At 27.3% G+C, this 11,348-nt stretch overlaps 1 protein-coding gene across 5 annotated transcripts in view; it reads left to right on the forward strand.

Annotated features, from left to right (window-relative positions):
* The first annotated feature begins 2,735 nt into the window (after positions 1 to 2,735).
* LOC111675100 (acidic repeat-containing protein) overlaps positions 2,736 to 11,348 on the forward strand; it is a 32,403-nt gene continuing 23,790 nt past the window's right edge. Inside the window, exons 1-2 of one of the 5 annotated variants that reach the window (XM_046951191.1) lie at positions 2,736 to 2,926; positions 3,664 to 3,698. The gene's annotated coding sequence lies outside the window, so the exon portion shown is untranslated. Of the gene's footprint in view, positions 2,927 to 3,513; positions 3,699 to 11,348 lie in introns of those variants that run through there. The other 4 variants (XM_046951190.1, XM_046951193.1, XM_046951194.1 and 1 more) reach the window with 4 other exon arrangements.

Below are 11,348 nucleotides of genomic sequence, written 5' to 3' on the forward strand. Positions count from 1 at the left end.
GTACTCGCAAGTAAAATTAAATGAAAAAAATCAACATTTAATTATAATTCATGCATATGAGTACTGTTTTAACACGATTTCACTTTGGTTAACAAAAAACTACAAAATATATAAAAATAAATTGCCAAATGTCTTTATATATTTTTTATATTTGTAATGGTTTCTTTTCTTCTGCGTTTTTTTTTTTGTGATAAATGAATTGACAGAAATTTATTTAAACACTTAAACGATCAAGTAATTATGATTTTTAACTTTTTTATTTTTTTTTTTTTCAAAATAACTGTCGTCATAATATGTTCATATTATTGCTGTTAATTATTAATTGTTTCTCTTTAAGCGTTTTTTGCATATGAAATAATATTTTCTACCCTAGAGCCGATAAACCAATCCTTTTTAAGTATTATTAAAATATTAATACACTTATCGTTATGGCTCGTTTGGTTTTTAAAAGCCAATAAAGCTTAAGGCTCTTTGGCAAAAAATTATTTATATAATTAATTAAAAAGGAGCACTAGGAGGCAACATTGTTGCTGATTATTGGATATATGAATATTGTTTTAATTAAAGGATTTAGGCCTATTTTATTTATACAAAAAACAAAAACGAGTTCTATTCGGTTGTTATGTTTTCAATATTGAACTTGGTATTTTGTGTAAAATTCAAATGATTACAGAAAAGGAATTTTGGTGCGGAACTCAAATTATAATAGTTTTTTATGATATCACTCAAAAAAAAAAAAAAAACTTTTGGTGGGAATTTCTATTGATCAAAGATGTTCGCTGTTTTAGCCATATTTTCTAATAGTTTTGTGAAAAATGTACTTTTATATTTTAACTCAAAAGAAGAATTTCTTTGGTGGAAATTCAAGGGATCACAAATTTTCACCCAATAGATCAATAGAAATTGAGAGTATATATTCTGGATCCTCGTAAAATTCTACGACGATATATCTATGTTATTCCTTCTGTAAGTTGCTATAAAATTTTGCACAAATCATTTTTATACCCTACACCACTATAGTGGGGAGGGTATTATACGTTTGTGCTGATGTTTATAACATACAAAAATATTGGTCCAATACCCACCTTAAAGTATACCGATCGATTCAGAATCAGCCAGAATCCGTCTGTCCGGCTGGCTGGCTGTCCATGTAAACCTTGTGCGCAAGGTACAGGCCGCAATTTTCAAGATAATTTGATGAAATTTGGACCAAGCATGTTTTTTGGCACAAGGACGAAGCCTATTGAAAATGGTTGAAATCGGTCCATTATTTCACCTAGCCCCCATACAACCGTACCTCCCGATTTGAACTATTTATGACATAATTACGTCAAATATTCTGCTATCTCTCTAAAATTTGGCACAAATAAGTTTTATGTAAGTATAAATGACACTGCAGATTTTCGTAAGGATCGGCCCTTATTTGACCCTAGCAACTTTACAGCAATATAACTTGAAACGATCATCATAAAAAGCGAAATATATTAACAAATTTTAAAAAAATCGGTTAATAATTGACCATAACCTCCATAAAAAGTCCCCTGATGAAATAACTTAAACACATATGACTGGATTAAAAATAATTGTTTTATGAGAACGAAAGTTTCTCTGCAAAATTTTATTATGATCGTTCCATAAAAGACCCAACGTAATAACAGTCCATTATTTCGACTACTTCTATGTAATCACTGGTGTACGGTATCATATGGTCGGCCCAGTCGGATATAAAATGACTTTATTCATATCCCAGTAAAAACTTTCATTACCACATAAGGGGTTAAAATTAAAAAATGTTACTTACAATAGCATTTTAAGTCATAATTTTAATACGGTGATGTTTGGAGTACTTATTAAAGGCTAGCACAAGCCTGGCAAGGTTTATAGCACATTATTGCAAAGATCTTATTAGACTACTTCTATGTAATCAAGAAGATATGTAATAGTCACTAAAAAGTATATTGTTAGGTTTCTGCTGGCTAGTTACTTTCAATGGTTTAGAATTGTAATGGATTAAATTAGTTCCCTCTTTAAATTTATCATATATTTATCCAAAATGATCCCAAGATCTTATAGGGTTCCTAATGTAAATAATTACAAAATTACTGATCAGAAATTTTTCTGATCATGCCCACAACTCTTTTGTTAAGATTATTAAATACGTAAACTTTTAAACAAATAATCTCCTCATAATCAATCACTATGCTCGACCTAACTAGGCAGGCGAAAAAATACATCATTAGCGTTTAGTCAGCATAAACATTATAGTATAATTACAACATCTTAAACATTAAAATGTGTTAAAGCAGTTACCCATAATAACCTAGACAATAATATAAGTTTTAGAAGAACATAAAAGGTGCGTCTATCTATAGAATCTGTAGAGTTGTTGTTATTGTGGTTGGTACATAGTTGTTAAATAACTTAACACTACATCTACATAATTACAAGACCAAAACTTGAAAAATAACTGTAAAGTTTACTTAACAGCTAAATGTGTATGTATGTATGAATAATAAAACAAATAGCAATAAAAATATTGAAATAATAAAAGAAAAAAATCATAAAAAACAAGTAGTACAAACTTCTGGGTAATAACGTTAAATAAAACAAGAACAACAACATAGAAAAACATTGATCAATATTTCCAAAAGACTGGCAGACTAAAAAGAAAGAAAGATAGAAAAAGAAATTCCATTTTAGCCAAACAAGTATGATGGTAACTTAAAACACTGAGGCAAGATCAGTTGCAGACATTAAGTCGTACTAAACAGTTGTGTTCAAAACGCGACGCGGTGTGAAATTGATCAGTCAGTAACACAACAGAAAAAGTTAAATTACAAAAAAAAACGAAGAAAACTCGAAAGAATTTTTGAAAATAAAAATTATAAATAAATATCAAATACAAAATAAAATTTTAATAAAAAAGGTAAAGAAAGCATATGAATGAAACAAAAACAAAAAGTTATAAAAATAGTTTAAACAAAAACAAAATAAACTAAAGAAAGAAAGAGTTAAAAGTTGTTTGCAAGAGCAGCCAGCCAGTTATGGGTAGTAGCAGAGTTTTGAGCCAGTAGCTTAAGAAGCAGCTTAAACATTTTTTACAACAAAAACAACAATAACAAGTCTAATTTCAGCTTTAAACTTTTGTAAAGCTGAAAAAGAAGACACTTGTTGGATTTAAGCGTTTAAGTGTGTGTGTGTGAGTGTGTATGTGTGTTGTTCGTTGGTTAAAGCCTGCTTTACTTGCTCATTCATACGTTTAACAGTTTGGCTCTAAAGACTGACACTACACAACAGTTGGCTCTGCTCATCTCTGCTGCCACCTTGATACTGAAATTGATAATACATAAATAAACAATTGTGCGGTCTACTTAACACTAAAAACCGCTAGAGAAAAGTTTCTACATTATCAGTCGTGCTGTATACGACCAAGTGAAAAGTTCAATTTTAAATTTTAACGGATATTTAAAATCTCTTCTTCTATACTAAAAACAAATAAACAGAAATTTTAAAATATTAAAAATAAAATATTTACATAATTATTTAAAGATTGTGGATTATTGAAATAAAAAGAAAATTTTTGTTTACAATAATTAATTATTTAATTGATTATTTATAAAAGAAAATAGTTTAATAATAATTAAATTGTTATTAAATCAACAGGAATATTTAATTGCTACAGCAACAAACTTCCACAGGTAGAATTTGGATTATCTCATTTTTTTTGTTTAAATTAATATTTTGAAAAAATTTTAAATTTTATTTAAAAAAAATATATATATTTTGTGTTTGAACTTGATATGGTTTATTCGTCATAAAAAAATATTTAATATTTAAATGGCACAAAGAAAGTGTTACATTAAAAATTGAGTATCTGTGTGTGAATGTATGTATCTATTTACATAAATGATTATACATATGTGTGAGCTTATATGTATGCATCTGTGTGTTTTAACTGCTGCTATTGGCCAATGGTTACGAATGTTTATTCTGGAAAGAAACTTCAATATAATTTCTTATTTTTTTTGATCGGACCAATTTTTATGAACTCAATGCCAAATTCTAATTTTTGAAAAAATTTCATTAGAAAATTCTTTGAGCAATAAGGGATATGTTAAAGGATTCATTATATGAGAAAGGACTTCTGCCTTTTTTAACCAAATATAACTGCTTTAAGAAAGATTTGTATTGTTTAGTTCTGTCACTACTTTAGAAAGTGCTAATTACAATCCTTCGAACATATCACTATAATTCTCTCCTGTCTGCATAGAGCTTGTTAAGTGAACAGTTCTGTGTCAGAATCCTTTATACTAGGGAATATTTCTATAAGTTAACGGTTTAGTTATTTCTTGGATTCTTAAAAAATTTCAATAAAGTTACAATGTTAAAGCTATTAAGTATTTTGATGCTTTTAATGTAAAGTTACCTCTTTGCATGTCCCTTTCAAAGCATTTAATAAACTGAAAAGCTAAAAAATAACTTCTCACAACCATTAAACCTTAATAGAACTTTTAATATATATAGAAAAAAATCACTCTATTGTAATCGTATTTTAACTATTAAATGCTTTTTAAATAGAAATGATTTCTACTAGGTATTGTATGACTATTATTTATGAACAATAAAAAGTTTTCATTCAATACAATAAGAATCTTAACAACAGCAAAAAAAAAAAAAACAAACTTAATAGGAAACAACTTTAAGTATGAGAAAAGAAAAATCTATATACCAAAAAAAAAATAACAACTACAAGTATGTATGATAAACTATTATCACTTAAGTTTTTAAGCAATACTTCGATACAATTTTTCTTTTTGCTCTTCTAAGTATTTTTTATTTATTTTCTTTTAAGCTTTTCTCTTAGTTTTTCATACTCTCAACTAGTTTTCCTTGAAAGCAGGTTAAAGAAAAACAAGCAAAAAAAATCTACAGAAATTTATTATTTGTTTGGAGTATTAGAGAGCAAACAAGTAGGAATATTATAATCGGCTTAAACGAATCCTACATACCCAATAACAGCATTCTAGACTTTTTCACTTATACGATTTATACGATTGGTTTTCAAGATATTCATATTAGAGATATCCTGTAAACAGGCAACATTAAACAAATTGTATTCTTCCTTGTGTAACAATCAAGATCCCATTGTTGTTTTTACCCTTAAATTTTCTTAGAAATTTTTCTTTTTTGTTAAGAATTTCAAGACGTTACTTCTGTCCTGATGAATTTAATATATTTTCCATATTTTTGTTGCTGACTATAAACAAACCAAAAAAAAAAAAGAAATACAAAATAAAAAACAAAATTAACAAAATCAGGAATGTTAGAAATGTGGAAAACAAGTAGTTGAAGATTGTATTGTGGTGTGTATAAGGAAATAAGAAAAGTAGAAAATTCAATTGCAATTTTTGCAATCTGCTTCAAACATAAAGATGTTATAGAGTATGAGGAGAATTTCATATTGAAAATTATTAATAGTTGCATTATGGTTTTTGATTAAACTATTCATTTCTCAACAAATCTAAAAATTTAATAATATTTTATGAAATATCCCATAACGTTCAAAATTCAATAACATGGACTTTTAACTTTAATCTCAATATAACCTGAACCCATTTTTTCTAACACTCCTGATCTTTAATAAAAATGTTATTCAAATTCCCTATGCACTGACTTGATTGGTTGAGTAGAGACTGAATTTGAGTCTGATTGTGTTTAGTTGGTTATCATAGTAGTTATGATAGCATTATAACCTATTCCAAATTATTAGATAATCATGACATTCGAAGCTCAGGTTCTAAACTTATGGAAAATAATTTGAAATTCCACTAACGATAAAATTTGTTTAATTTACAATCGATGTTGTAAAGTAGTATCGTATTATGTCGTAATTTTTTAAACGCTACAACGATACGACATCGATTGTAAGTTAAACAATTATATCGAATTAAATGAAATATACAAAAATTCCTCTTATTTACTGGTCGATTACTGAACTAATATAAAAATTTGAAGAAATTATTTCCTGTCTTACGTTTTCTTAACGCTTGTCACGCGACTTTAATTTAAACAGTAATTGTTTTACGATTTTCCCTCTAAGTTCTATAATTTTAAATTTTGGATTAAAGCACTTTTTGTATGATGATTTTCCCACATAAAATCTGCAGTAGTCTAGTGCACATATGAGTTGTATTAAATTATTTTTTAAGTGTATAAAGAAATAACTTTTGTTTGTTATCATTATTTTGGGAATTTTATTTGCTTTTGGCTTTTTTTAAACTTGTTCAGCATTTTCACACATCTCTAAACGAATATAAAACTTATTTTATACAAACGAGGGTAGACGGAAAAATCATTGAAAAGTTTTCAAAATTTCAAAAAGTAAGATTTCAAATAAGGATCTGTTGCAGGAATACCTCTACAAAAATACATAAAGAGTAGATCTTAGTTTGGCAGAGAGTTTGAAGGTTTAATGCCTCCCCCTAACTTTAGCTTAAGTATTTTGACGCTTACTTTCGTAATTGTTAAGACATAGTTTAGTTTTGGTTGCTGTTATTGGCTATTTTAATAGTTGCTGATTATATTGTTCACGGCAGTGTATCCATTGCTATGTGGAGCAAATGTTAGGTCAGTTTTTTTTTTCTTAAAAATAAAACTTTTTTTCCCAATACTTTGTGTGCCACTTTACAAAAAAAAAATGGTTTTATATCTTGCAGTTATTTAGCCGCTGCTGCTTTTGGTCATTTAAAACTTGCACTCTTTAGTGGTTTCTATTTTCTTAAAGTTGTTCCTTGCTTTTATCTTTATTATAAACACAAATACATAAGTAAGTGTGTATGTGTTTAAAAAAACATATGTGAGCATCTAAATGTGTGTTTATGAGTGCATTTGAGTTAGTAACTATTAAGTGTAAAGAATCTGGTTGCTGCTTTTGTCTGTTGTTGTTAATATTTGGATAATGCTTTTTATTCCACATACACATTTTCACACAATATTCAAAGAGTTAGTTATCTTTTTAACGCTGCTTCTTACAGTTGACCTAGTTGCTGAGGAAAAACTACTTTATTATATTGTTGAAATTCAGGAAATTTAAACGTATCCTTCTTGACACTACAACCACTTTTCTTAGACACAAACAGTAAAACTAAAAACACTCACAGCAATAGTAAAAAAAAAATAAATGGCAGCAACTAAAAATTTATAAAACACTAGTACTAGTAAATATAACAACAAATTTATTTTTAAAGAATTTCATACGTATATAAATATATTTCTTTAAATATATATGCACTTAGTTATTTGTTTATGTTTGTCTATTGCATACTATTAGGGTAGCTAAGATAATAGTGAATTGTGTCAAAATTCTTGATGTTTAGAGCAATTGTTTTATATATGCTTTACGAACTCTAAATGTTTTTTTTTCGTTCCATATTTTCTCCAAATATAATACAACGCTGAATCCTTAATACATCTCCTAAAGGTTTGTTTAGGTTAAAAACGATGCTATAATATTTATGAAATTTATATAACTTTCAAAATTAAAGACTTATTATAAATAATTCAGCCAAATGATGGTTACAGATTACAGACATTAAGAAAAATGCTTACAAACGTATATATGTCGAAAAGCTAGAACTCCAAAAAGTATGCTTTGATTTTAAGGAATACTTAATTATGCTTTAAAAACTAAGATTAAATTTGTAGACTGTATTAGGTTCCTTATTAAAGACTACACTATTGAGGAAGTGCATTTATTACAAAGTTTATTCTTTTTTTAAATTTCATTCAAACACTTTGAAATTTTGAGAGAAAAAAATTTAAGTTTAAAATTTAATTTTTTTAATTGCCACAACATTAAAATCAAAAAAAATAAAGATACAAAACACTTCATTAATATTAAATGGTCAGCTTATATGTATGACCAAAAACTTAAAAAGAAATAAATTTTTTTTTTTAAAAAATGGGGGAAAAACTGTAAAAAGATAAATACAACACTAACACACAAAAATGTAAAACAACAAATATCTCAAGTGTTGTTTCCTGTTTTCATTAAGAGAGCAAAACAACAACAATAACAAAAGACTATTTATAAACATTTACCATCATATAGAGTGAGTGAGGAAAAGAATACAGACAAACACAATATCATATTATGAGAATAACCCAACAAACGTTAAGACTCGAAATCGATCTATTTAATAAAATTATAGATTTCTGAACTATTAAAGGTTAGATTCCAATATGAAGGTTAGATTTCGAATATTTGAGAATAACCTAAATTTCTGGCTTTCTAGGCCAATCGGTTAACTTTTAACTATCCAAATTTTTTTTCCAATTTGCGAGAAAACTTCATAAGAAATCTATTAGAAAAGTTCATGTGAATTTCAATCTCATTGAAAAATATTACGAAACTTTGAGATTTAGCTTTGTTGGCCAAAGGTAAGCCCAGTATTATACTGTCACGTTTGTCTTTATTTTCGCTGGGTTTCTGCTATATGAAAAATCTTGGGGATAAAAAAGAAGACAAGCTATTAAGTGTTGTAGTGCATAACAGAATTGTTTTTGCTCTGTTTTAACTTTCTGTTTGTAATTTTCTTTTCTATTCTCATCATACTGCATTTAAACAATGATTCAAACCTTTATACTAGCATGTAGAACCGTACAGTTTCCAAAGGTTGTTTCGAACTAGAAATGATTACTAATGCCAATAATCAAATATTGTTTCCGGTTTTAAACCAACATACAGTAATTATACTTATCAAAGAGACCAACAATATACATACAACTTTGGGGAAATTTTTAGATTTTCAATTAAAATTACATTTAAAGTAATTGAAATTGAAAGTTTATCAATTACAATTATTATTAATTGTAATTAAAGTTTTATCTTGTAGTTGTAGTAAAAGTTTTGCTAGTTTCAATGACATGTAATTGTGATTTTCACCCTCATAATTATATGTAATTTGTAAAATTCAATTACAGGTAATTGTAATTGTTTATTATTCTGTTACACATTACAAGTAATTGCAATTAGCCATGTAACGACTTACTTAACCCTAAAAAATACTGATTTAAAGGAATACATTGAATCCTAGTAAAACTTCTGGGTAGTTCTACCTTTTGTTAGTTAATATTATTGCTGAGTTCTTTGTGAGTATGTATTTTTAAAAGTCTATTTATGTTGTTGAATTGAGATAGTTGGTAACTTCAGTAAATCAGTGGTCGGTATAAAATTCAACAACAACTGCCAAGGCAATTTATAAAGTTAATTTCTCTTCAAAAAACCGTCTTCGTATTCTATTCTATGTTTAATGTGCTGATCCCTGATCCATATTGTTTAAAAATGGTTGTTTGTTAAAAAATTACATGTGCACTCACGCACATTAACCACACACTAACACTTACTTAAACGTATCGACATCAATGTCAGTGCACTTAATGTTTTTCTCTTTTGCTTGGATGTACTTTTTCTCTATTTATATTCTACTATTTTCTATTAAAATTAAACTATGTGGCGTAGATAGTACTATTTAAACATCTTTTTTTAAATGCAATTACATACTTATAATATGTAATATTAATTTAAATGTATTACTTTATGTATAAACTTAAATTTGTATTGAAATTCAAGTTTCATTTTGCCAAAGGAAATTAGTAGACAAAATGTACAATGTATAACTTGAAGGTAAAACATGTAGCAATGTTGTGTTGCTAAAATCAATTCAAAAGAAAAGGGAGAAATACGAAAATGTCGAAAACTATAAATAAATTTATAATAAACATTTGCCATAATTACATACAATTTCCTTGTCCTAAAACTATGCTGCGAATTTAAATAAAAAAACGAAGGCAAAGAACTCTCTTATAAGCAATTATGTTATTTGATGAGTTCATAAGTTAAAACAAACAAAATCATTCAGAGAACTTATATTACCAACATACTTAACATGCAAAAAATGTGGTTTACATTAAAATAATAAATTTGTTTCTTTAATATGAACAATATATTTTTTAATCATGTATTAGGATAAAATATAAAACTGTTTCTTCCTCTTGCAGCACCTCTATAAAATTAAGTTTAAAGATTTCAAATTTTTAATAAAAACATCAGCATAAATTCAATCCTAGTTTTTCCGTATTTTTAATTAAGTTCTCGGTCATATATTAAGTTTTCTTTAACAGCAAAAAGCTTTTGCGGAAAAACTTTCTTTCCCAGATGAGAAAAATCATCATCATCTTTATCAATGGTGATATGTGTTCGACTTATCGATTGAAGAGGAAATATTTTGTTATTTTTTATAAACAACAAAACCGAAATTCTACTTAGTACATTTTGCACAAACTGCATTTTACCTGTCTCCTTAAGAGCTGAAGCAAGTTCAACAGCAGAAGCAGTTTTGAGCAACAGCAGCTAATTGATAAAGTTTTAATCACATTTAAAGATATTTTTCACATAGCACGGGAACATGTGAAATGCATAGAAATTTTAACAGTATATCAGAAGTTTACACATATTTAGTTCATACATAAGGGGGTGGTGGAGTATTGTAAAGGGACAGTTTTTAATGAGAGCTTTTAATTATTGTAATCTTAAAAATGTTTAAAATAATAGCTAAAACATTTATTTTTGAGATTTTTCTTAATGTTTCTAAATCTACCACCTGCTGGTTACGACAAGGAAAAATTTCAATCCAATAATTCTTATGCTTTTCAGAGCACTTTTTATTATTAGTGCGTATCAAATATTGAGTAGAACTATATTATATATTGTGTGTCATTAAATTGCTATTGTTGTTAAAACTTTTAGCCAAAACTTAATAATGTTCTATCAACTTTATTTTGCTTTTTGCTATTTCTCTTTTTGCGTAAAATACAAATAGTATGTATGAACACAAATTTAAATATATACATACATGCACATATATATATGTGATGATATAGTATGTGTAAATACATAAATATGTTATAAAAGTATTGCATATATTAAAAAACACACTGTATGTGTTGGTAAATGTTCCAAGATTTGTATGTATGTACACGTTTTATACTTAACCTACTTGTAGTTTGTAAAAGCATCTCTATTGGTAATAGGTACCCTATATTTTCCTTATAGGAGCATACAATCATTTATGCTTTTGTTACCCTAAACATAGTCGATCAGCTCTATTTCAGTCTCAGTTCATACAAACTATTGTGATTTTGTTACCCTAAACATAGTCGATCAGTTCTAGTTCAGTTCCAGTTCAGTTTTAGTTCAGTTCTAGTTCAGTTCTAGTTCAGTTTTAGTTCAGTTCTAGTTCAGTTCTAGTTCAGTTCTAGTTCAGTTCTAGTTCAGTTCTAGTTCAGTT

This window comes from Lucilia cuprina, chromosome 5, assembly GCF_022045245.1.
Source record: "Lucilia cuprina isolate Lc7/37 chromosome 5, ASM2204524v1, whole genome shotgun sequence".
In the NCBI taxonomy this organism is placed as follows: Eukaryota; Metazoa; Arthropoda; class Insecta; order Diptera; family Calliphoridae; genus Lucilia; species Lucilia cuprina.